The sequence below is a fragment of the Lissotriton helveticus genome, chromosome 9, assembly GCF_964261635.1.
Source record: "Lissotriton helveticus chromosome 9, aLisHel1.1, whole genome shotgun sequence".
Classification (NCBI taxonomy): Eukaryota; Metazoa; Chordata; class Amphibia; order Caudata; family Salamandridae; genus Lissotriton; species Lissotriton helveticus.
This window is the reverse complement of record NC_136070.1, coordinates 373,859,950-373,883,876: the sequence shown is the minus strand read 5'-3', so window position 1 is coordinate 373,883,876 and position 23,927 is coordinate 373,859,950. Positions and strand designations below refer to the sequence as shown.

Sequence of the window (23,927 nt, the reverse complement as noted above, 5' to 3'; positions counted from 1 at the left end):
AAAAACAAGCAGGAAAGACAAAACCGAGAGCAGAAAAATTAAGAATGACCATAGAAGATTTAAGGTAGTGTCTCTAAAGCCCAACTGAACTAAGCAGGACATGAGTAACACCAGGGACACCATGTCGAAAGCTGCGGACAGACATAATAAGATCAATGCCACAGCTTGACCAGCATCTGTTATCTACCAACAAGAACAAGGTGGTATCTGTACTATGACCATTACAATACCACCCAAATTGTGAAGGGTCCAGTAACTCATGATCCTCCATAAATGTCATCAGCTGCACACTCAAATGTTTCTCTGGAAATTTTGCAGGGACGCGAGACTGCAGGTGCGCGGTAACGCTAGCTGTGGTGCTTTTTTAAAAAAGAAAACGTTTCCTTTCCTTTGCACATTGCTTTTAATTGAATTAGCACATTTCCCTACCTGTTCTCTTGCCGCTTTCTTCCCGGGCCACCATGGGCTTGCCCGATTGTTGTGGAGGGAGAGCGGTTTCTGCCACCTTCAGTAGGAGACAGGGGGAGGCGGAGCACTGATGTCAGCAGACAGCTGACTCGGAGGCCTTAACTACATGCCTCTTACTTCGCGTAGCGGACGCGAGACTGCAGGCGTGCGGTAACGCTAGCGGTGGCGCTTTTAAAAAAAGAAAACTTTTCCTTTCCTTTGCACATTGCTTTTAATTGAATTAGCACATTTCCCTGCCTGCTCTCTTGCCGCTTTCTCCCCGGTCCACCACGGGCTTGCCTGATTGTTGTGGAGGGAGAATCGGTTTCTGTCATCTTCGGGAGGAGACAGGGGGAGGCAGAGCACTGACGTCAGCAGACAGCTGACTCGGAGGCCTTAACTACATGCCTCTCACTTCGCGCAGCGGACGCGAGACTGCAGGTGTGCGGTAACGCCAGCTGTGGCTCTCTTATATAAAAAGAAAACTTTTCCTTTTCTTTGCACATTGCTTTTAATTGAATTAGCACATTTCCCTACCTGTTCACTTACCGCTTTCTCCCCGGTCCACCACTGGCTTGCCCGATTGTTGTGGAGGGTGAAGCGGTTTCTGCCATCTTCGGGAGGAGATAGGGGGAGGCGGAGCACTGACGTCAGCAGACAGCTGACTCGGAGGCCTTAACTACATGCCTCTCACTTCGCGCAGTGGAAGCGCGCAGCGGGCGCGCCAAAGGCAAGCCCGTCTGCGCCCGTCGGCGTCTGGCCGGGGCCAGGGGCCACAACCCCTGCCCATTTTTGCCAAACTATAAGGAAATATGCCCTCAGTCTCCTATATGATCTACGTAAGAGGCCAGAAGCTGACTGCGTTCCTTTTAAATGTGACAGCCCCATCTTATCATGCCCTTGCTGTATGTTTACCTGCACTCCTTCATACAAGAAACCACAGATGCAGAATACGGCCACTCAGCCCTATCCCATCCAACAACTATCATCAGGGGGTAGAACAGTTAAAACGCAACCTAATGAGTTTCCATTTTTTAATCTTAATTGTAGATCCCTCGCCAAACGTAAAGAGGATATCTTTGATCATCTTCATAATTCACAACCTCAGCGTGATGCAATTTTCCTCACAGAAACATGGCTACACGAAAGTTCCGGTCCTGATATTGCCACAGCCTTACCGTCAACCTACACAATTGTCAGGAAAGATCGAGGAGATAAAATTGGTGGCGGTATCGCGATTATCTTCAAAAAAGACTATGTGTGTAAATGGGAGACACTACCCTGCGGAGGCTGCGATTAGATTACTCCTTACTCCTCAGTTGACTGGCTTCCTGGTGTACCGCCCTCCGAAGCAGCAGGGCCATGGGTGGCAAGCTTTCCTGACATCATTGCCCCTTTTCTACTTAACGCAGTCAACTTTACTATCGTGGGGGAATCTTAATATTCATTTTGATGATCCTAGATGTAAGATTGGCTCCAGCCTGATTGCTGACCTAGAAGCCATGAATATACCACTTTGTAATTCGGGGCCTATGCACAGGGGTGGCCACTTGCTTGACCCTATATTTTTGAACTCACCAAGTATGCACAGCCAAAAAGCTCTGCCTTTACTCTGGTCTGACCACTCTTTAGTACATTTTAAGCTGGTGCTTGATCTACGGCCTAATAATTCGGTCATCTCTGCACCTAAAGCTAGAAGCAGAAATTGGAAGAAATTAGATATGGACTCACTAAATCAACACTTGGTGAGCAATATTGCTGATTTGTCTCCCATTTAAATCTCGGACACAGCTACCATCCACACCCGGCTAATGGCATAATGGCATCTGTGAACACCTGCCTTCCCATCTCATTGAACAAATGAAATAATCACCGCCCTCCAGCCCCATGGTTCACCGAAAAACTTAAAATTTAAAAAACAAAATGTAAGGCGTTAGAGAGATGTTGGAGGAAGGACTATGCTTTAGAATCCAAGCAGTGTTATAAAACCGCAAAGAGAGAATACAATTCTCTATGTAAAGCTGCACGTGCGGAATATGTGTACAAATCCATCACAGCTGCGCAAAATAATTCAAAAGTTCTGTTTAAGCTAGTTGGGGATCTCTCAGGAGCAACTTGCCAACCGATACCCCCGATACTTGATGAGGCACACTGCGAAACGGTGGCGGAGCTCTTCATCGAAAAGGTAGAAAAGATCCATGCAGAACTTGAGTCGTCAACTACTAAAAAAGAACAGCACTTCACAAACTCATTCCCCACTTCAGACTGCAGTAGCCCAGTCAGGGTCTCTGACTAAGCATCCACTAGCAAAATTGCAAACTGGCAACCCTTAGACGCTTTATCTTTCAGTTCCATTTTAAATAGTCTTAAATCAGGCTCCTCTAATGACCCATTTCCAGTCAATATTTTCCTAAAACTTAATTTCTCCTCATTAGGGATCATTTTGGATCTACTTACTGCTTCACTAGGAGAAGCCACTGCAGAATGGAAGCACGCAATGGTTCTTCCTCTTTTGAAGAAACCAAATGCGGATCCGACTGAGCCTTCCAACTTCCGCCCAATTTCCTACTCACTGCTTTTTCAAAAATTCTTTGCAAACACGTGAATAACCACTTAACACGATTTGTGTTGAGCAGGTCGTCATAACATCCTTCACGGATCCCAATCGGGTTTTAGAGACGGCCACTCAACGGAGTCTACTCTTCTAGGAGTTACCGAAACTATACGCCTGCTTCTGGATAAAGGGGAAACAGTGGCACATATTCTTTTAGATTTGAGTGCCACCTTTGATACTAGATCTTATTCTACCCTTCTAAAAGCACTCCAGTCTATGGGAATCGTGGGATCAGCTCTTGAGTGGATCAAAAACTTTCTTACCAACAGGACTTTTCAGGTCTTCTCTCCATTGGCTTGCTTCAAGACCTATGCATCTCCTCATGGAGTGCCTCAGGGATCTATACTTAGCGCCATGCTATTCAATCTTTAGGTCAGCCCTTTAGCTTCCATTGCGGTAGAGGCTGGGTCGTCAATCTTCTCGTACGCAGATGACACCCAGATAAATCCAGTATTTCTTCCCTACAGCTAGGGCTGTACAAAATCGCTAACTGGATGCACACTAACTGGTTAAACCTAAATGGAGGAAAGACGTAGTTCTGATCATGGGGAGGGATAAAGATCTCTGGGGCCCGCACCACTGGCCGCCTGAAATGGGTGAACTTCCTAAACTGGTACAGACGGTTCGCAATTTGGGCATAATAATTGACGATCAGCTAACGATGAGACAGCAAGTAGCAAAGACCACTTCTATTTGCTTCATGATCCTCAAATGGCTCCGCAAGATATTATGGATGATGCTTGAATCTTCGGAGAGAACAGTCATCCAGGCCCTATCATGTCAAGGCTTGATTATGGCAACGTCCTTTATCTAGGAGCTAACAGGGAGTTAATACCAAACTGCAGGTGGTGCAGAACTCTACGGCCAGGCTACTTCGCCAGGTACAGAAAACATCCTCCGTCACAGGCACTTTGCGTTGTCTCCATTGGCTCAAGATTGAACAACGGACGAAATTTAAGGCCTTATGCTATATGCATAAGATTAATCTGGGCACTGCTCCCCACTATCTATGCTCCCTAGCTCAGTCTTTTCTTCCTTCACGTCTACTTCATTCCGTTTCCCAAGCCAACTTTATAGTCCCTAGATTCAGACTCTCACACATGGGTGGACGTTCTTTCTCATACCTGGCCTCAGTGCTGTGGAACTCTCTACCTTCCCTACTTTGCCACAAAACCTGCCACAAAAGCTTTTGCAAAGGCCTCAAGACCTGGCTTTTCAATCAGTAACAAGATTGTCCGTTTTGCCTGCATTCTGTCTTGTGCGCCGGGAAACCTCCGGGTAGCTGTGCGCCTTCTAAATTTAATCTAATAACAATAATAATAATATAGTAGTTTTTTATGTCCTTATGATTCACATCTTCTTTTTTTAAGAGAGGCCCAACTGCTCCCTCTTTCCATGGCTTAGGAAAGCATCCAGTCAATATGGACTGGTTTATGATAAAGGTCAGAGGCCCTGAAATTGTTTGTGTAGCCTGATGGAAAATGCTTCTTTTAAAGTCTTGCTAGATGAATAGCCAAGGAGTTAGAAGTCCAAGCAACAGATATTGTTAGATCAGAGCAAGACCAATTCAATTTAACACCTCTTGGTGTCAGCCGCGGCCAGTGCAGGTAAGAGCGGTGTGGTGGGGGAGTCTATATTCTACAACAAGGGAGAATAACATTTAAAAAAAAGAAAAATACTTGCGCTCGCTATACCAGCGCGCAAAGTAAGTGTTTTTTTTTTTATATTCAACTTTATTAGCATTTTGAAGGACAAACAGCAAAGAAAATTCATTGGAAGCAGCTCATAAATCACCAGGAACAGTAGGGTAAAATCAACAGTATATATGGGTGGAGTTAAACCAGTCCAGTCCAACAGCACAAGTGCTTGATGATATCCAAAGACAATGTATATATCTGGGTTCACGGTGGAAGCAAATTATACCATTTCCCCCATATTCTAGAGAACTGCTCTGGAGAACCCCGAGACTCGAAGAGGACCTCCTCTTGGGCACCGCACCAGTCCACCCCCCTCCTCCATCCCCCCACCGTGGGAGATGATTCTCGTAGCATGTGACGTGCTATGTCCCGCTTGGCCACAGCGACCGCCGTCCCTAGCAGTCGCTTATCTGATCTGTTGCCATCCAGGCCATCAAAGATACCCAGCAACAGTCGCAGCGGGTCATGAGGGATCTCCCAGCCAGAGCCTGTGAGAGCTCTCTCTCCACTCCCCTCCAAAACCTCGTGAGCCCCGGGCATGTCCACACCATGTGGTAGAAGTCGGCGGGGGATTGCCTACACCTGGGGCAGTCCGGGGAGGGTCTCAAGCGGGCCCGGAAGAGCCTTTCTGTGATGAGGTAGGACGTGTGTAGGTAGTATGTCTTCACCAACCGCAACTTGGAGGACGTGGTCAGGGTACGCGGGGCCATCAGTGCATCTCTCCAATCGGTCTCCTCCAGGTGTCACACCCATCCCTCCCACCGGGCACGCAATTGGTCAAGGGATGAGGGGCTATTATTAACTAGGGCACGGTAAAGTCGGGATACTCCTCCCCTACCCAGGTCCCCCATCATCACCTGGGCTTCCAACGGGCTAAACTCCGGAAGGGTGGCTGGCGCGGGGAGATGTGCATGAAGGGCGTGGCGCAGCTGCAGATACCTGAAATACTGGGCATGAGGCAGGGTGTAACGATGTTGTAAGTCAGCAAAATCTCGGATGTGGTCTCCCACCCAGATATCCCGAGCACCGACACCCCAATGAGATCCCAGCGCCTAAACCCGCCAGGGGACGAAACCTCGAGGAGCCAGTTCCCATGCCAGAGCTGCGTCTGGTGGGTAAGTTTACGGTCCCATCCCGTGTGGCGTAGGGCGGTACGCCAAGCCAACAAGACCGCTCTGGTGATTGGGGCTACAGTTATCGGGATAGGACAACCGTAGAGGAGTGATTGAAGCTGTGAGAAGTCTGTCTATTCCAGTTCGACCCGGTACGCCGGGTCAGACCAGCCGCCCGCGTACCAATCGTGAATGACGATCAGTTTGGTGGCGAGGTAGTAGAGATAGAGATGAGTAACCCATAGGCCCCCGTCAAAGGGTGGGATGCGGCTGTGTGCAAGGGAATTCCGCAGCCGTCCGCCTCTCCAGAGGAATCTGGACAGGGTGCCGTCCAGCTCTCGGAACCAGGCCCGAGGAAGGGTGATGGAAATGTTTTGTAGAGTGTTTAGGAAACGGGGGTGGACCATCATTTTAAACAGTGCACTCCGCCCCAGGGGATTAAGGGGAAGGGATTGCCATTTCTTCAGGTCAAATCTCATTCGGGTAACTAGGGGCGTGATGTTCAATGCCCATTCCAACTCCGGCAGCAGAGTCACCCATATCCCTAGATATTTAACCGAGTGGTGCCTAAGGGGGATGGACGATTGCCAGTTGAAACATTCCCGGGAGGGGTGCAGTGGGACCAAGTTAGACTTGGCCGCATTGAGCCGCAGGCCGGAGACGTGCTCGAAGTCAAGAAGGATTTGTAGACATCTGGGGTCCGAGGTCGCCGGGTCTGCCAAGTTAAGGAGTACATCATCGGCGTAGAGGGCTATTTTGTCTATGTGACTCTCATTCCAGGCCCACCCCTGAACGAGGCGGTCGTGCCGGATGAGCGTCGCCAGGGGCTCCATAGCCAGCGCAAACAGGAGTGGAGATAGGGGACACCCCTGGCGCGTACCTCTACCTATCGGGAATGCCTCCAAGAGCATCCCATTGATTAGCACTCGGGCCCTGGGGCTCGCGTAGAGGACCTTAATATAGCTGCGGAACTTCGGGCTGAAGCCCATCTCCTCCAGCACGTCTTGTAAGTACTCCCAGCCCATCGTATCAAAGGCTTTCTCAAAGTCGAGAAAGAGGATCGCCAGATAGGGAGATAGGCGGGAGCGATGGGCCGGGGCCAGGTGGAGGCGGCGGATACAGTGGCGGGTAACTCTGGCTGGCATGAACCCACATTGGCCCGGGAGGACCAGGTCTTGTAGGAAGGGTTTGAGCCTCTGGGCCAGTATTGTGGCAAAAAGTTTGAACTCGGTATTAATGAGGGAGGTAGGGCGGAAGTCCGCACAATTCACAGAGGGCAGATAGGTCTTGGGGATGACCACGATCGTGGCCAAGTCCGATTCGGGGGGAAAGGAGCCCCTCTCTATCACGTGGTGGAATAGATGCAACAGCTGGGGGGCCAGCGTGTCCCGGAAGGCCGCATAGAACTCCTGTGGGAACCCGTCCGGGCCGGGCGTCTTGCCACGGTTCAGAAGGGGGATTGCCTCCAGGACTTCATCCTGTGTGAAGGGCGTCTCCAGAACCTCTGCATCCTCTGGGGTAAGGGAGGGTAACCGGGCACCGGCTCTGCCCAGAAGAGCAGGGAGAAGCGCCCCAGGCGGGCGCGCAGCATAGAGGCGGGTGTAGAATTCGGCGAAGGTTCCCGCTATAGCCTCGGAGGTCACCTGGAGAGTGCCATCCATTGCGCGAATCCCCGGAATAACGCGATGAACCTTAAGGTAGGAGACCAACCAAGTTGTGGAGGAGTTTGCCGTTTTTGTCGCCCCAGCCGTATACCTGCGCCACAGAGGATCGTCACAGCTGCTGGGCCGAGTCGAGCTAGATTTGGCGGAGCTCCTCTCGGATCAACGCCAGCTGCCGGGTGGGATCCTCCCGACCGATTGTGGTGTGCTCGGCTTCCAGCCGGGCGGCCTGGGATTCCAACTCCACAAGCCGGGCCATCCGGTCCGTTCGCTTGACGTGAACAAGCCCTCTCGCCACTCCCCGAAGTACCGCCTTACCAGCTTCCCAGAGGGTCCCTGTCGATGGAACAGAGCCCTCGTTTGCAGTGAAGTAGTGGGTTAGTTCCTGCCCTAATTTGTCCACCAGCGCCTGGTCCTGTAGGAACCAGGCATTGAGGCGCCAAACCGCTCGCGGTCCCCTCGGGGTGGAGCCCATGCAAAGGGAGACGGGGGAGTGATCTGACAGCCCCCTCGGCAAGATGGTCGCTCCGGAGACCAGGCGACAATCCGTGGCCGGGAGCAGGAGGAGGTCAATGCGGGAATGGGTACGGTGGGAGGCCGAGGTGTGAGTGTACTGTGTCTTGCGAGGGTTCCAAACCCGCCATGTATCACAGAGCCCCAGGGCCGAGGCCCAGCCCGACAGGGCCGCCGCGGATGAGGAACGGGTCGTTGAAGGAGGACCGGTCATGTCCAGCCCCGGCTGCATCACAGCGTTAAAGTCGCCGCCAACAATCGTGAGGCCGGGCGGGAAGGCGAAGAGGACCTGTGTGAGGCACTGAAGCGTCGGGGACAGGAGGGCGGGAGGGGCATAGACATTTAGGATGTGCAGGGGACATCCCTCCACCACGCCCGAGATTGCGACATAACGCCCCTGTGGGTCGTTGTAGGCTTTAATCAGGGTGAAGGGGAGACCTTTCCGGAGCAAGATTGCCACCCCTCTGGACCCGCGTTGAAACCCAGAGTGCCAGACCATCGCGAACCCGGAACCGGCTAGGAAGTTGCATTGGGTTCCTAACAGATGGGTCTCCTGGAGAAGGAGCACGTCCGCCGAGTGGCGATGCTCCGCTCGAAGGACCGCCGCGCGCTTAATACGGTCGAAGAGACCGTTGACGTTCCAGGAGAGAACGTTGAGGGGTCCGATCAGAGAGTATGCCAGTGGGGGAGGTGGGGATGTGGGAGATCGCGGGAGCAGCAGGGGGGGGCGCGCCTCGAGGGGGAGTACCCACCACACCACACCGGAGCAGGAGATCAAGGTGGTCAGAGCGGGCTGTCGGACCATGGGCGTCCAGGATGTAGGTGGGAGATGGGGGAAGAGGAGCAGCCGAAGGTGGTCCGCTCCTGTGGCGGCCAGTGGGGACCCAGAGTGGCCAAGACGTCGGTGAGCAGGAGATGCGTGTTGGACAAGGACGTATCAACAATCGAACATCAGTGGGAAGAGCTGCGACCAGCCGCTCGTAATCAGCGACAACAGAGGCCGAGGAGTGGCCAAACAGTGCTAAACCAGAAAGCAGCCCATAGGCAACTGAAAACATAAAAAACATGGGAGACAACGGCCTCCCCCCGCCCCGGCACCCCCCAACACCCCCCACCCTACACTTCGGAACATGAAGCATCTGTCGCCCTAAAATACAACACCCAAAAGAAACCCCTCACTAGGGGACTGACACTAAACTTAAACGATTAGCTGGGGGCAGTAGCACTAGTCCAGAGACAATCAAGGGAGGACCCCCCTCCGTAGTGGCGGATAAATAACATCAGCAATAAACAGTGAAGCTTAAAAGATAGACACGGAGCAGAGAAAGGTATCTGCGTTTTCGCCAGGGACAGAAGGATGTACAGCAGAGAGGAGAGATTGGCAGAAAAAAGAGGGAAACAGGAAAAGGAAGAAAAGTATGAGTTGGTCGGATCCCTGTCCCCGGGAGGAGCCCCCACTAGGCATTCCGCCCTGCGGGCGGCTGGCTAGATCCGGGGGGGGGGGCGTTCCATGGCTGTCCGGCTGATCAGGGCATCCGTAAGCCAAGCAACAGCTCAAAGCCCTGGTTCAGGCCTCTGCATCTTGTGGAGAGTCCCGGATCACCGGGCAGCCGGATAAATCCGAGTCCGATCTGGATTGACGCAGGCTTGCGCCCGAGGGCCCGTCAATGGTGATTGCAGATGAAGGCCCTGCCGTTGGGAGAGCCCCCCGGTCTGGGGGGGAGATGACCGGCGCGCGTACCCCACTGGTGAGCGCGAGGCATCCGGACGCTGGTGACCGCACCTGCGGGAGCCGGTCCGGCGCCGCCGTGGCCCGGGCTTCTCTCGGACAGGGCGGAGATTGGGTCCCTGGGTAGGGGAGGGTATCTGCCCAGGCAGGAGGGGACGCTCATCCGTGAGCCAGGTCCAGGCGGCCTGTGGGGTGTCAAAGAAGAAGGACTTGTCTTGGAATAGGACCTTGAGACGGGCGGGGAACAGGAGACCGTAACGCAGACCCATCGCCCTAAGCTTTGGCTTGACTTCATCATAGGATCTCCTTTGGGACTGGACCTCCCTCGAGTAGTCCGGGAAGACCATGATTTTAGAGTTCTGGAATAGCAGAGGGCCGCAGTCCCTGGCTGTTCATAAGATGGCATCACGGTCCCGGAAGTTGAAGATGCGGAGGATGAAGGGTCAGGCAGGGCCCCCGGGGGGGGGGTTTGGGCGCTAAGGAGCGGTGGGCCCGCTCTATGGCGAACCAGGGGGAGAGTTTCTCCGCAGGCATCCAGGAGCGAAACCAGGTTTCCAGGAAGTCGGCCACCGGGCCCTTCTCCACCCCCTCCGGAAAGCCCTGGAGGCGTAAGTTGTTCCTGCGAGCCCGGTTTTCGTCGTCCTCCGCCCTGTGGTGAAGATCCGATGTCAGTGTTTGGAGACGGGCCACTTGGGTCTTGAGAGTGGTCAGGTCATCCTCCACCATAGATATGCGGGACTCGGCTACGGTGATACGTGCCGTGGCATTCCTGAGGTCCTGCAGGATGAGGGCCACATCCAGTCGTACCTCTACAATTCTCGTCTTGACCGATGCCTGGGAGGCGCTGATCGCCTGGAGGATTGTAGACAGGTCCCCGCCCTCCGCCCCCGGGGGGGGGATGGAGGCCCGGCGCTGGAGGCATGGTCCGCCCTGGCAAATTGGTCGATATGTAGCTGGGAGGAAGGGACCGGGGTCTGCGTGTTCTTCCCCCTGACCATTGCGTCTCCGGGTGGTCGTGGGCCAGGGGAGAGAGTCGCAGCTACAGGCACGCAGACCAGCGGGTGATGCCGCCCGGTCCCGCGGCGGCCCAGATACCGGCTCTCTCGATGTCGCTGGCGGGGTCGTTTGCTCACAGCCGGGCTCCAGGGCGCCCCCTCAACGTGGGTGGAAGAACACAGAGTCAAGAGCGGAGGGAGAGTTCGACATCAGGGGGGCCACACTGTTCCCGGGGTAGGGAGGAAAGCCAGAGGGGGACACCCCAGCGGCGTCCCAGTTGCTGCGTCGCACGGTGCCGGGTCCGACCCGGGTGCAGTGAGGCAGAGCGGAGTCCCGGCAGCGCGATCTCAGTCCCAGGCTTCCCCCGCTTGTCCCCACGCCGCCCGCGCCTCAGGAGAAGAGCAGTGACAGCCCCTGGGCGGGTGCAGCAATCGGCAACAGTAGTCAGGAGCAGCAGCCCGGGAGGCAAGCGTCGGGCAGTGAGTCTCAGCAGGCAGATCGGTGGCAGTGGGGGGGCCCAGGCCAGCTCACCAAGGGGAGGGGGGGATCAGGCCGGGGGCAGGTGAGGGGCGAATGTGGCCCATGGGGCATGAAGGCACCTGGTCTCCCAGCCCAGGGTGGCAGTGCGCTGGCGAGACCCTCAGGAGGCTGCACCCCTGTCCCGACCCCTCTCCTCCCCATGGCTCCGGTCACTTCAAGTCGTCTGCAGGGATCCCAAGTTGTAGCTCCACACAGAAGTAGGCAGGGCAGGTCCCCCGGGGCCACACGGGGCACCCAGGCCCAGAAGGGGGGGGGGGCGTCAATGTAGGTCGTCCGTGCAGGTCCCCAGGCCGCCCCACCTCACCATCACGGGCACACCGGGGCCCCGCGGCCCTCTGGGGCATCCCCTGTGTTGCGGTGGCCCCAGGGCGTGCAGGCCTCCACACGGAGGCGAACAGGGCCCAGCAAAGTAGCCCCCAGGAGCGGCCACAGCCCCGCAGCAGTCCAGTTTGCAGGCCCCGCAGGAGTAGAGCTCCACGGCCAGGGGACGGAAGGAAGGCTCCAACCGCCGGCCGCGCACCAGGGTCTTCAGGCCCACTGCAAGCGCCGGGCCCAGCGGGAGGCCTAACCTCGGGGGGTCAGCGCTCCTCCTTGCACCGGGTCATCGGCGGCCCCAGGTGAACCTGTGGGGCCCGCCTCCAAAAGAGTCCAGGCGGGCCCCCGGAGCACCGCAACAAGTCCAGCGCCCCAGGCGGCCCCCACAGGTCCCCATGGCTCCCAGAGGAGGCCCGGTACAGTCGTGGGCCGGCGGGCCGGCAAGGCGGCTCAGCGGCCCCCGGGCAGAGCTGCGATCCGCAGAACAGAGACGAGGCGCCACCGCCGCCCGCCCGCGCCGCAGGGCCGGCAGTCCACCAGGCGATCAAGGAGAGCCCAGCGCTAGGCGCAGACCAGAGCTGCCGCGCCGCTCAACCGGGGGCCGCCATTTTGCAGGGCGCGCGGCCGGGAGGAATGGAGGCAGTAGAGGCGCTGGCAGACCTCCGTGGGACGTTCCAAAGGCACCAGGAGACACAGCGCGACCAGGTGAGTGCATGGGTGCCAAATTGTTCGGCTGATGGGAACAGTTGCCGTCGGATGCAGGACGGATGATGGATGGGGGGTCCAGAGCACTCTTAGAGTGCAACCGCTATCTTGACGTCCTTGGCCACGCCCCCAAGTATTTTTCTTTTAAAAATGTTATTCTCCCTTGTCAACGTATGTCGCCTCCCCTCACCGCTGGCAGGAACAGGCGGGCCCGCCTCCAAAAGAGTCCAGGCGGGCCCCCGGAGCACCGCAACAAGTCCAGCGCCCCAGGTGGCCCCCCAGGTCCCCGCAAGTCCCACGGCTCCCAGAGGAGGCCTGGTACAGTCGTGGGCCGGCAAGGCGGCTCAACGGCCCCCGGGCAGAGCAGCGATCCGCAGAACAGAGACGAGGCGCCACCGCCGCCCGCCCGCGCCGCAGGGCCGGCAGTCCACCAGGCGATCAAGGAGGGCCCAGCGCTAGGCGCAGACCAGAGCCGCCGCGCCGCTCAACCGGGGGCCGCCATTTTGCAGGGCCCGCGGCCGGGAGGAATGGAGGCAGTAGAGGCTCTGGCAGACCTCCGTGGGAAGTTCCAAAGGCACCCGGAGACACAGCGCGACCAGGTGAATGCATGGGTGCCAAATTGTTCGGCTGATGGAAACTGTTGCCGTCGGATGCAGGACGGATGATGGATGGGTGGTCCAGAGCACTCTTAGAGTGCGACCGCCATCTTGACGTCCTTGGCCATGCCCCCAAGTGTTTTTCTTTTTTAAATGTTATTCTCCCTTGTCAACGTATGTCGCCTCCCCCCACCGCTATTATCTGCACCGGCAGCGTCTGCTTGGTGTGTGGCTAATATTGGCAATTGCTTCAAGGAGCTGGGGTGGCAATAACTTTACCTGACCGCTAATATACATATGAGGTGTGGGCTCTCATTAAAAGCGAGGTGAGTTGGAAATGTTGGTGTGAATTACCAGTGGCAGCCAACATTAAGTCAAATTACATCACTAGAGTCTCTACAATGCTGGTGGTGTTATGTAAGGAATTATAAATCATTTTCAAGTAATTTTGGGGCAAGATGAGAAATTGAGAATATATTATCTTAATTGTCTTCTTTTATTTATTTAGAAAATAACCAATCAAAACGTAAACATCCCCTACAAATAAAAAAAGAAACAAGAATACACATATTACAGTTTGTTCAGGGTATTTCTTGCTATCTTATGTTATTTGCATTTATTGACCACATGTTCAACAACTGGCTTCTTAGCGCTGCTGACTAGGTCAGCATGTTTGCATGATTGGAGTGAAAAGGCCAAGTTTCGAAAGAGTGTTTAAAGGAAGGTCATTTTCTTTCTCCTCGAAGAACTGTTAGAAGACAGTTCCAGAGTATGGGGGTGCAGACCAAGAAACTATAACCCCCCACTGTTGGATTTAGCATATGTATGAACTTCCAGGAACATAGCCAATTGTTTTGAAGATACCTGGCCACCTTCTTAGAAATAAAGATGACAGCAATTCCATGTAGAGCCCATTTAGGGGCCTACTCTCAATCTGAACTTTGTAGTATGGTTAATAGTGCCACAAAATCACTACCCATGTCCTCCAAAAGGTTATTCACATACCTCTGCATCTCCTATCCTTTCTATGTGGAAGTTTCTGCCACAGGAGCATACGTCCCCGCACACATAGCTATATGTTTTAGTAGCAAACGTGGGAAAAACCTAGGGGAGTGGCTGGAAAATGTGGAATAATTGGGCCTTCTTTATGAGGCGCCTTGCTGCACTTTTGCACCACCGGATTGCCACTTTTTAACGTTCTGTTGGCGCAATGTGCCGTAGCATATTTACAAGGCCACATTAAGCCACTTACGTGGATTTTTATGGCCCTGTACATATGTGCCCCTTTTACGCTGAACACTGCGTGAAAGGGGAGCTTCATGAGTGTTGCAGTGGGTGTATCCACGCAACACTCATGGAATCTGAAGAATTCCCAGATTTACGAGAAATCGTAAACCTGGAATGTGTAAGAATCTAATGTCACTTCAGTGGTGGGGTTAGGGAGGTGCAGTGAGGAGAAATGCATTTATTTCTCCTCACATTCTGCAGCATACCTAGAAAGAGGAAATCACCTGAATTGATTGATTTTGTGCAAGAAAGTGTCCCTTCCTGCACAAAATCAATCATCTCTGCAACACAGGCACCCTTGTACAATGGTGCAAGGGTGCCGGCGGTGGTGTATGGCAGTCCATTGAGCGCTGGTGCAGGAGAAAATAACAAGAATGTGCCATATCTCATAGATAAGGCACATTCCTGCCCTTTTGTTTTGACGTAAGGCAGCGCAGCAAGATTCCTTGCGGCACTGCCCTGCGCCAAAAGCTCATAAATGAGGCCCATAGTACTTAATAGGTGGGATTAGGGATGAGGAAGGAGGGGCTCAGGGAAGCGTTAAGGAGTGGTTTAGGGAGGGAAATGCAAACACCCACCCACAAAACAATAATGTTGTTGCTATTTACAAACTGCTTCTAAAGTTACTACAGTCAAAAAGGACCCAAAACAGTTGTAAAGGTACTCCATCACAGTTTTGGATTACGTCCAGCACCTCACATGGCTACTCACAAGACCTACAACACAATACCATAGAAAATAAAGGAGACCTGGACTTAAAGTGATATCTCACAGGAAATAATGTTATATAAAACAAACATATTTAAATTACATATTTATTTTTTCAGTGTTAAAAGTTATATTCAATTGAAAATTAGTTTTGTAATTAGGTATATTAATATTTAACTTTTTAAAATATAATAAATACAACTTAAACTTTTAATGAAAACTTTAAATTAAAGTAACAAATATAATTTTAATCAAATGTACTCATTAAGAATGATATAAAATAATGCTTTTCAAAGTGGCATTTTTAATACAAATTAGTTCAAATAAAAATATTGTTACATACATTATTTTTTAATTTATCATTTTATTTGATGAGGTAATATTCTGTAACATTTTATTTCTTTAGTGTTAAGGTAATAATGATGTTTGTAAGTTAATTTACATTCTTATTTTATATGTGATTATTATTATTTTTAACAATTATTACACTTTATTATTTTCCCCAAACTTTACCATACAGAAATCTCCATCCGAGTGGCAGAGACCTCCGCCTACATGTGAAAAGTTACTACTGGTAGCTTTACACTCAAAAATCTTGTTTTAGTAATCTCGCACTGTAGTTTGGTGGGTGTGTGGTCATGCCACTCAGAACCTAGTAGTAAATTTACACTTGTGAGCAGCAAAAAAGTTTAAATTTACACATGAACAAATCTACACGTGTATCTTGATGAATAGACCTATTAAAAGTGCATGTATAGAGGAGCTTTTTCTCAGTGGCTTCATCCATTGGTCTGTTAAACTTCCATTCACATTTAGCTTCCGCCCACCAAGTGAAGAAGGTAGAGTTTGGTTAGGTGGTGATTTAATTTTGTCTCCTTCAGAAATATTAATGTAATGCCTGGCACAAGTAAAATGTGTTTCATTTAAAATCATTATTTGAGTAAAATGGCCACATTAATAAATGAGTTTTTAATTTACATTTTTATTGCAAGCAGGTGCTGCAGGCTTTTAGGTGGCACAGTGTTTTTTTTGTTTTTCTCGTTAGTCTTGTTACACAAACTTGCAATAAAAAAGAATTTTAAAATGTAACCATCTCGCCAGCTTGCCAAAGCCAGACTTACTGACTTTGTCACTTCTTGTTTTCTTTTTGTTTCAGAGGACTGTTGTTTATTGTTTGTGTATTCTTTTTCACCTTACCTTTAACTACAACAATGCAAAAGATAAAAACAATTTACGAACTCAGAAACTAAACGCAAACATTAAAAAAATAAAAAACGAGGGGACACTTCGTGGAATTTAATTGTTGTTATTTTTTATGAGGTGTATATTTAACGAAGGGTTTGCAATAAAACTATAAGCAATGTTACACATCGTGCAGTTTGTTTGGTGTTATTTTTTAGAAAGTGTATATTTAAAGAACGGTTTACATTTGGAGAGTACTTTTTACCTCTCATTATTGTCTGTGCTCCACGCTGGCTCTCCCAGCAGGTCCTATTATTATAATCTGTACTGCAGGCAAAGCACTTCCACAAGACTGAACTATGGTTTGACTCCGTCCCATGCAGATATTCCCACCCATCCTTCCTGTATAGTTGTAATTCCAAGCAGTGGCTTCCTTTGAATTGCTTTTCTCTCAAGCTCGCCTCGATTCCATGAATTGTTTTAATGGGAAATGTACATGAATAGGCTAAATGTTCACTTTATATGAATTGATTAATGAGGTTAGTAGGTAAACAATGCTTCACATACAGAATTTGGAATTGTCTCCAGGTCAGAATTGTATATCTTAAGGTTGGTGACACCTTGAGCATCAGTGACATTAATGTGTAGTTGCTTTCTTAACATCCTTCTGAATACTCCCGGATAACTGTGGGTAGTGTGTTTGCCTATTTAACTTTTTACCACACGTTTCTTTCCCTTCAGACACCATCCAAATGGTCATGCGCCCAAGGCCAGCCATTATTTTCAAGGTGAGCACTTTCCTGAATCAGTGTCAACCTTTTAGGTTCTAGGCTTTTTTCTAACTCCATGTTTAAACTCCAACTATGGTATATATCTTATTTCATCTTCTTTAGCAGAGGGCTGGAGTTACTGACCCAAGAGGAGGAGTTAGAACAAACACAAAAAGAGTCACTTAAGAAGTAGGTTTAGGACAAGAAAAATGTTTTGCAATATTCTTCCATCTTTGCAGGGGTAAGATTATTGCTAGATGCTAGCGGGAGGAGCTGCGAGGAGCAGAGGCTGCAACTGAAACACAAAGTACAGTGCCAACCAGCTGAGTCAAGCTTTTTCCCACTCATTTATTGTTTATAAAAGCCCATATAATCCACCACTGGTTTTGGAACCCACAAACTTCTCACACACATACCTTCAAATTAGTGCCTGTTTGGAGTACTACATTTAACTTTGTGATTTAAAATTTCATGGCAGGAGTAGCTGAATGTTCCAGTGGTCCACAGCGGCAAAATGAATTGTGTAGTGTTCACAGTGAGATGCCCTCCTTCTTCTTGTCCTCAGAGGATGTCTGCAATTACCTGAGCATGACAATCAGCCTGAAAATGAGACAGAAAATGAGACTAAGAATGAAAATGAGAATGAGAGTGACATGGGAATGACTGTGAAGATCAGCAAACACATCATTTCCTTCAGCGCATCACAGTTTCCTACTGTGAGGACATCTGACCAGGTGTTACCCTTTATTGTTGTGTGCATTGCGAGGCCTACTTATCCACTCTCGGCCTGAAATGAGATAGACAATGAGATTAGTAATGAAGATGGCAATAGAAGTGAGAGTGAGAGCAGGAAACAGACATCATTTCCCACCAGCTCATTGAAGTTTGGTCAGCATAGTGTACGTCTGATCATGCAATAAACATTGGTGTTTTTTTGCAAATCATAGGTCCGGCTCCCATTTATCTGTGAGTGACTAGACATCTCGACACCTATTAAAGGCCAATGATTCCAACAGTGAAAAACACTGCTGTCGCTCTTCCCCTTAGGTTTTGACACCACTCCTTGAACTCATTGGCCATTTCCCATTGCATGGGAGGTCCCTTGCGGTGGAAGCGGTCACCAAAGCCAAAATTCAAGAGTAGGGACACTAGTAACCCCCTCCAGAAGCTAGGAATATTTACCATGAAAAATTACCAGCCTGTAACACCAATCAGATATGTTGCTAGGTAGTAAATATTCAGTGTGAACATTGTGCACAATGCTTCTTGCTCCAATATGATAATAGTGTTTTGCAACAACTCGCCCATAAAAGAAGTACTCAACTCACACATGAAAGTTATGTTATAAGGGAAGCATTCAAGATCATATATCCTATTAGACATTTAATACTGTTGTTGCAGTTAAAAGTGGGGTTGTGATTAAAAACTGTTTCATGCACAGTTTTGTTGGTGTACTGCTAAATTGTTGGAACGCACATGTGACAACAGAAACGTGTGTGTAAGATGATGACTTGTTGGTGTTGAAGAAGCAATTACATTTGTTTTCGTGGTTCCATTTGTATTTTGTATGCTGAAATCTTTCATAATTCATCTCTATATATGCCAAAAGGTTAGCATTCCATATAAGGTTACAGCCTCACTTGAACTTGAAGATGTTTTCCCCACGTACAGCTTAAATGACGACATGCTTAAAAGCCTACTGTTTGTAGCATTTAGATATACAAGAATAATAAAAGAAAGCAGTTACCTACCTGTAGGTAAGCGTGAAATATCTCATGTGCACCCGATTGACATACGAGACTGCCAGGACTCTGGGGGTACCAGGGAACATCAGGTCAGAGTTCTAGTGGTTAAGGATGTTGTGGTCATTCCTGTTAAAATGGGTGGAGAAGAAAGTAGTGGTGAAAGGAGACATGCAGGGACTGTCAGGAGAAGGAGAGTGGTGTGTTGCAGAGACGGCAGCAGCAGAACGGGAGCAGGAAGCCCTGAAGGACGTCTGCAGGAGTGGAGAGAACGTCCCTAGGATGCAGGGAATTAGAGAGGATGGAATGACGAACAGACATCTATAGTTGCTCATGAGGAGGCAGAGACGATTTCCCTGGGGAGAGGTTTTGGGGAGAGGTTTTGGACATGGCTCTGGATCAGAGCCGTGGCCTCAGGAAAGTGATCAGCATGGGTTCAGGAAGGGCAACATGGTGAGTGGCAATATGGGAGTCACTGTTTGGACTCTAGGAGCGATTGTACGCATAGCACCATGGGGTGTTACCAGCTGTTGCACTATTTTCATTTGGGTTTTCACTTGATGGACAACATCAGAGGGTTTTGACAAAACGCACTAAAGACCTCACTTCTGTGGGGAAGGTTCTTCTTTTTCTCGTCTTGAAGCTATAAACCAGTCAGATTATGGTGTGGTGTTGGGACCTATAAGGATTATTAGGAAACGATTACTAAAGTCTATGTCTTTTTATCCCTGAGGGTATGCTACGCCTGTGTATGGAGGTGAGAAGCCAAGCAGTCCAGTCAGTGAAACAAGGAAAAGGTCCTAGCGTGTGATGGTTTGAACTTATTGGAGTGTTACAAAGCATAAAATGTTACATATCTCCTCTGTAGTTGAGTCCCGTTCATCATCCTGTTACATTATGATTTTGCAGCTTGCAACTCTTGTATATTCTCATGTTTTGCACAAACCCCGACATCTAGTGGTTGAATCCAGAAGTGACTTTGTTTTTCTCAAAATGTTGTTAGCTTGTGGGTGGAAGCCGACATAGATGGAGCCCCTATATGACGTTGAGTAATACCACAATGCCCAGGTGGGTGCCCACCATCTTACATTTCTTTTCGTCTTACACAAACCTCATGTAATGTGGAGGCAGGAGGGTCACATGTGAATCTAGAAGAGTTTCAAGCTGTAAAACGATAGTTATAGGAAAGTAAAGGGTTTCTTTTGCAACATGAGATCTCTTATAGAGTCACATGCTTTGCACAGATTATGTAGCCGTTTTACCTGCCTTGTGGTGGTGGGCATTCGAGGGAATGGAAGCAAAAATATTCATTGGTACAGCATGACCCACTTCCTCTTCGCGTGAGTGCAAATCCACATAATAATGTTTCCTGAAGCTATGTTGAGATGTTGGCCATAAAGACCATTATAGCACCTTTCTTCCTACTAGAGTGTGCTCTTGGTTTGATGAGCAAAGGTTTGTTTGCTATAGGGAAACACACTTGGATAGGCTGTACGGTCCATATAGAAATAGTCTTCTTAGCTACAGCCATCACCAGAGCTTGAGTTGAATGCCCCCCAAAAAACTGTTGCGTTTTTCTGATGTTGTATTTTGTGTGCATGTAATACATGGCAGTCACCCTTATATCCATTTTGGATAGGGCCTTTTCTGCTGTGTTTGCTGGTTTTTGGAAGACAGCTGGTATGCTGATAGTCTGGGTTGTGTGAAACGGTGAAATAACCTATGGTAGGAATTTAAGATGTGTTCTCATTATTTTCTTATCCTTGCATATGGAGATGTACGGTGCCTGCATCATTAGTTCTTGTATTTTACTGAATCACCTCAGTAATGTGATTGCTACTAGAAACACCGTTTTCAATGTAAGATGTCTGATTGTGGCCTTATGCATTTGTTCAAAAGGTGCTTTCACCTATCCTGCTAACACTAGGTTCAAATTTCCACACGGAGGAAGTACCTTTTTGATCCTTCCATGAAGTTTTTTATCAGTATAAGTGAGAAAATGTTTTGTGCGTATAGTCCTTTCAAGTATGCTGCAACAGCTGAAAAAGTGCATCCTTAGTGAGGCTATGAGGGTTTTACACTTTGTATGATGTGTCGGGTATTGGAATATTAAACTGTCCTAATGGATCCTGTGTTGAATTTTCTTGGACTAGCTCCAAGTTATGTACCTCTTCCACTTAAACGCATAAACCCTTCTGTTGGCTTGCCTTTGTGCCTCCCTGATGATTCAGAATGTAGTCTTTGACAGATATTAGTGTTAAAATTGTTCTGTTTCAGTCACTGTACTGTCAACTGCATTTTCTATGGTTGCTATGAAATACCATCCTTTGCTCATGGTTAGAGTGTCCCTTTGCATAGAAAGTTTAGTGAGAGAACCATGGCTGTCAATGCCACATTTAAGCTATGAGAATCATTGCAATGTTGAAGATCCCAAACTTCTCTAGAACAGTTGGGATCAACGGTATCGGTGGAAAAGCATATGCAAAGATCCTGTACCAACTTATCAACAGGGCATTCCCAGTCATTAAGGGAGAATAGTGTATAGATGCGAAGCACTGGCAGTTTGTGTTTTCTGTTGTTGCAAAGAGATCTATGTTTGGTGTTCCTCATGGATTGAAAAGTGTATCCACTATAGACTGCCTTCGCTACCAATTGTGTTTGTAGATTGTTTCTCTGCTAAGACCATTTGCATGTCCATTCTCCATTCCTGGGACATGACTTGCCAGCAATCTGATCTTATTTGCTATGGCCCATTGCCACATGTTCTGGGCCAAACGGGACAGTGGGTATCATACCGTTCCCCCTTGTTGGTTGATGTAGAACATTGCTGTTGTGCTGTCCATTAGGATTTGCACAGTCTTTTCCCTGGCATGGCTCTGGAATGCCATCAGTGCTAGGAAGATTATCTTTAACTCCTGTTCTCCTGTTGTGACCATAGCCCTCTTATCTTTAAAGTGTCCATGTGTGTTCTGCAACTTGCCAGTGAAGCATCTGTGGTGAGAATGGCTTAAGGTAAGGGTGTCTTGAAGGGTCTCCCCTTGAGCATATTCCCTACACTCCACCACATCAGTCCCTTGCTGACCATGTTCTTTACAACCACTAGATCCTCCCAAGTGCCTGACCCCTCTGCCAATTGATTGTGTAACCACTCCTGTGCTGGCCTCATGCGAAATCTTGCATTGGGAAGGAGCTGGATGTAGAAAGCCATCATCCCTAAGAGTTTGACTACTTTCCTTACTGTCTTAGACTGTGACGTCTATTAAAGGCAAATTTGTGACAATATGACCTGAACCTTCTGTCTAGTGGGGTATGCCATTGCCAATTGTGTTTCCAGCTGTTCTCCTCTTGGAATGTTTTGCTGGTTTCTAGACTGGGAGACAATTTCTCCCAGTACACCATGAATCCTGACATATGCAGAAGTGATACCATTCTTGTCATGATCTCTTCGCAAATCTCCAAGATATTTGCATTGATTAGCCAATCATCCTAGCAGCGGTGGACATGTATGCCCTGCCTTGTGAGGTGTGTGGCTACCACTGCCATTGTCTTGGTGAGACCCTTGGAGTGGACATTATTCTGAATGGTAGGGCATTGCATTGGTAATATTCTCACTTCATTAGAAATCGTAGGTACTTTGTATGTGCTACGAGAAAAGCTATGTTGAAGTAAGCTTTGAGATCTGCTGATGTTAGTCTTCTTAATCTTGCAAAGGTATTACGTCCTGTAATGTAGTCATTTGAATTGTTTGCGTTTTTATTTGCCTGTTTACAAAGTAAAGGTCTAAGACAGGACACATGGTCAGATCTTGTTTTGGTACAAGAAAGCACACTGAGAACAAACCTGTGTTTCTTTCCTCTCACAGCACCTGCTCTATAGCTTTCTTTGTCAGTATCTCTTGGACCTCGTATTTATTTATTTTATTTATAAAGTTTTATATAGCGCGAACAAGATCCCAAAGGATATCAGAGCGCTTTACAAAAGGGTGGAAGGAAGGTCAAAACCCAATATCAACATCAAGTAATAATACAAAACATGAATAATCGCATGATTCACATACAAATGACACAAAGGAGAATAATACAATAGTCAGTGCAGGATCTGTAATTGGTTCTTCCTGTAAAGTTGATGTTTGGTGCATTGTTGGTGATTTTTGCATGAAGACTATAGCATAACCATGGCAAACAATATTTACAACCCACTTGTCTGTGAAAATAACTTTCCAATTTTTCAGGAAGTCATCTGTTCTCCTCCCTACAGGAGTGTTGTGAGTGTGGAGAGGGAAGCTCAAGTCACTCAGAGAAGCCTAAGGCAAATCCTCTAGAGTTTCGATCTCTTGGTTTATCTCTGCCTCAAAAAAAGGACTTTGGTTGTTGTCGCCACTGCCAATGGCCTGGAAACTGGCTGTTTACTGGCTGCACATCAAACACACAAAAGGGGATTTTTAGGAATACTTGCAATTTGACAAACCACTGGTAAGCCCTTGAGGTAGCATTCAAACCCATAATACTTTTTTTGCCCACCAGGCCACCCCAGTTTGGACCAGCCATACCCAAATCAGTTTTCACCTTGCTCCAATAGGAACAGTGCAGCCCGAAATGCCAGGCTAGGTCCTCCATGAACTGGAACATAAGCAACCCCAGATTGGTTTCGTCCTGATTGGGACTCTTCAGTGGGGGTAGCTTGGTTTTAGTAGCACAGTGAAAATGGGACCCACACCTGGGCTTTCCTTTGCCACTTAGCTCTGTACATCACACACACAAAAGGTGATTGGACTAATGCTTGCAATTTGTCTAACCACTGAAAATCCCTCGGGATAGCATTCCAAACCATCGTACTGTTGCCTTCCATTCTACCGCACTTCGGACCCAGCCATAGGCAAACCAGACTGAACCCTGCTTTAAAAGGGACAGTCCAGCTTGAACGGCCAAGCCAATTCCTCCCTGTACCAGAACACAAGCAACCCAAGACTGGTTTTGCCCTGATTGGGGCTCTTCATTTGGGTGTTCTAGGTTCCAGTGGCAGTGAGCACGGACCCACATCTGGGCACACCTTTGCCATTTAGGCCAGTACATCAAGCACACAAAAGGTAGTAGGAGGAATGCTAACAATGTTTCTAAACACAGGCAATTGCTTGGGTATCTTGCCGCTTCTCACCCTGCCTTCCCTTTCCTCTCTTTTCTTGAAGGCTTCCTCTTTTAAATGAAGGCTTAAAATCCTGAAGGGCTCCCATAGCCATTTGCTGTTTCAATAGTCTTCTTTATCTCCTCTGGCGCTTGGTTCACCCCAGGATCAAAGAGCTGGATTCTGTGAGAG

The 23,927-nt window shown here is 49.0% G+C and overlaps 1 protein-coding gene and 1 pseudogene across 6 annotated transcripts in view; both read right to left on the bottom strand.

Moving 5' to 3' along the window:
- The window catches only part of LOC144781340 (B2 bradykinin receptor pseudogene), a 99,162-nt pseudogene extending 81,744 nt beyond the window's left edge, over positions 1 to 17,418 (bottom strand). The window contains exon 1 of the transcript XR_013600959.1: positions 17,289 to 17,418. The product of XR_013600959.1 is annotated as a B2 bradykinin receptor pseudogene (transcript). The remainder of the gene's footprint in view (positions 1 to 17,288) is intronic.
- The window catches only part of BDKRB2 (bradykinin receptor B2), a 493,412-nt gene that overhangs the window by 12,960 nt on the left and 456,525 nt on the right, over positions 1 to 23,927 (bottom strand). The window contains exon 1 of one of the 5 annotated variants that reach the window (XM_078660121.1): positions 17,289 to 17,426. The exons of the other annotated variants lie outside the window; for them this stretch is intronic. The gene's annotated coding sequence lies outside the window, so the exon portion shown is untranslated. Of the gene's footprint in view, positions 1 to 17,288; positions 17,427 to 23,927 lie in introns of those variants that run through there. 5 annotated transcript variants of the gene reach the window in all.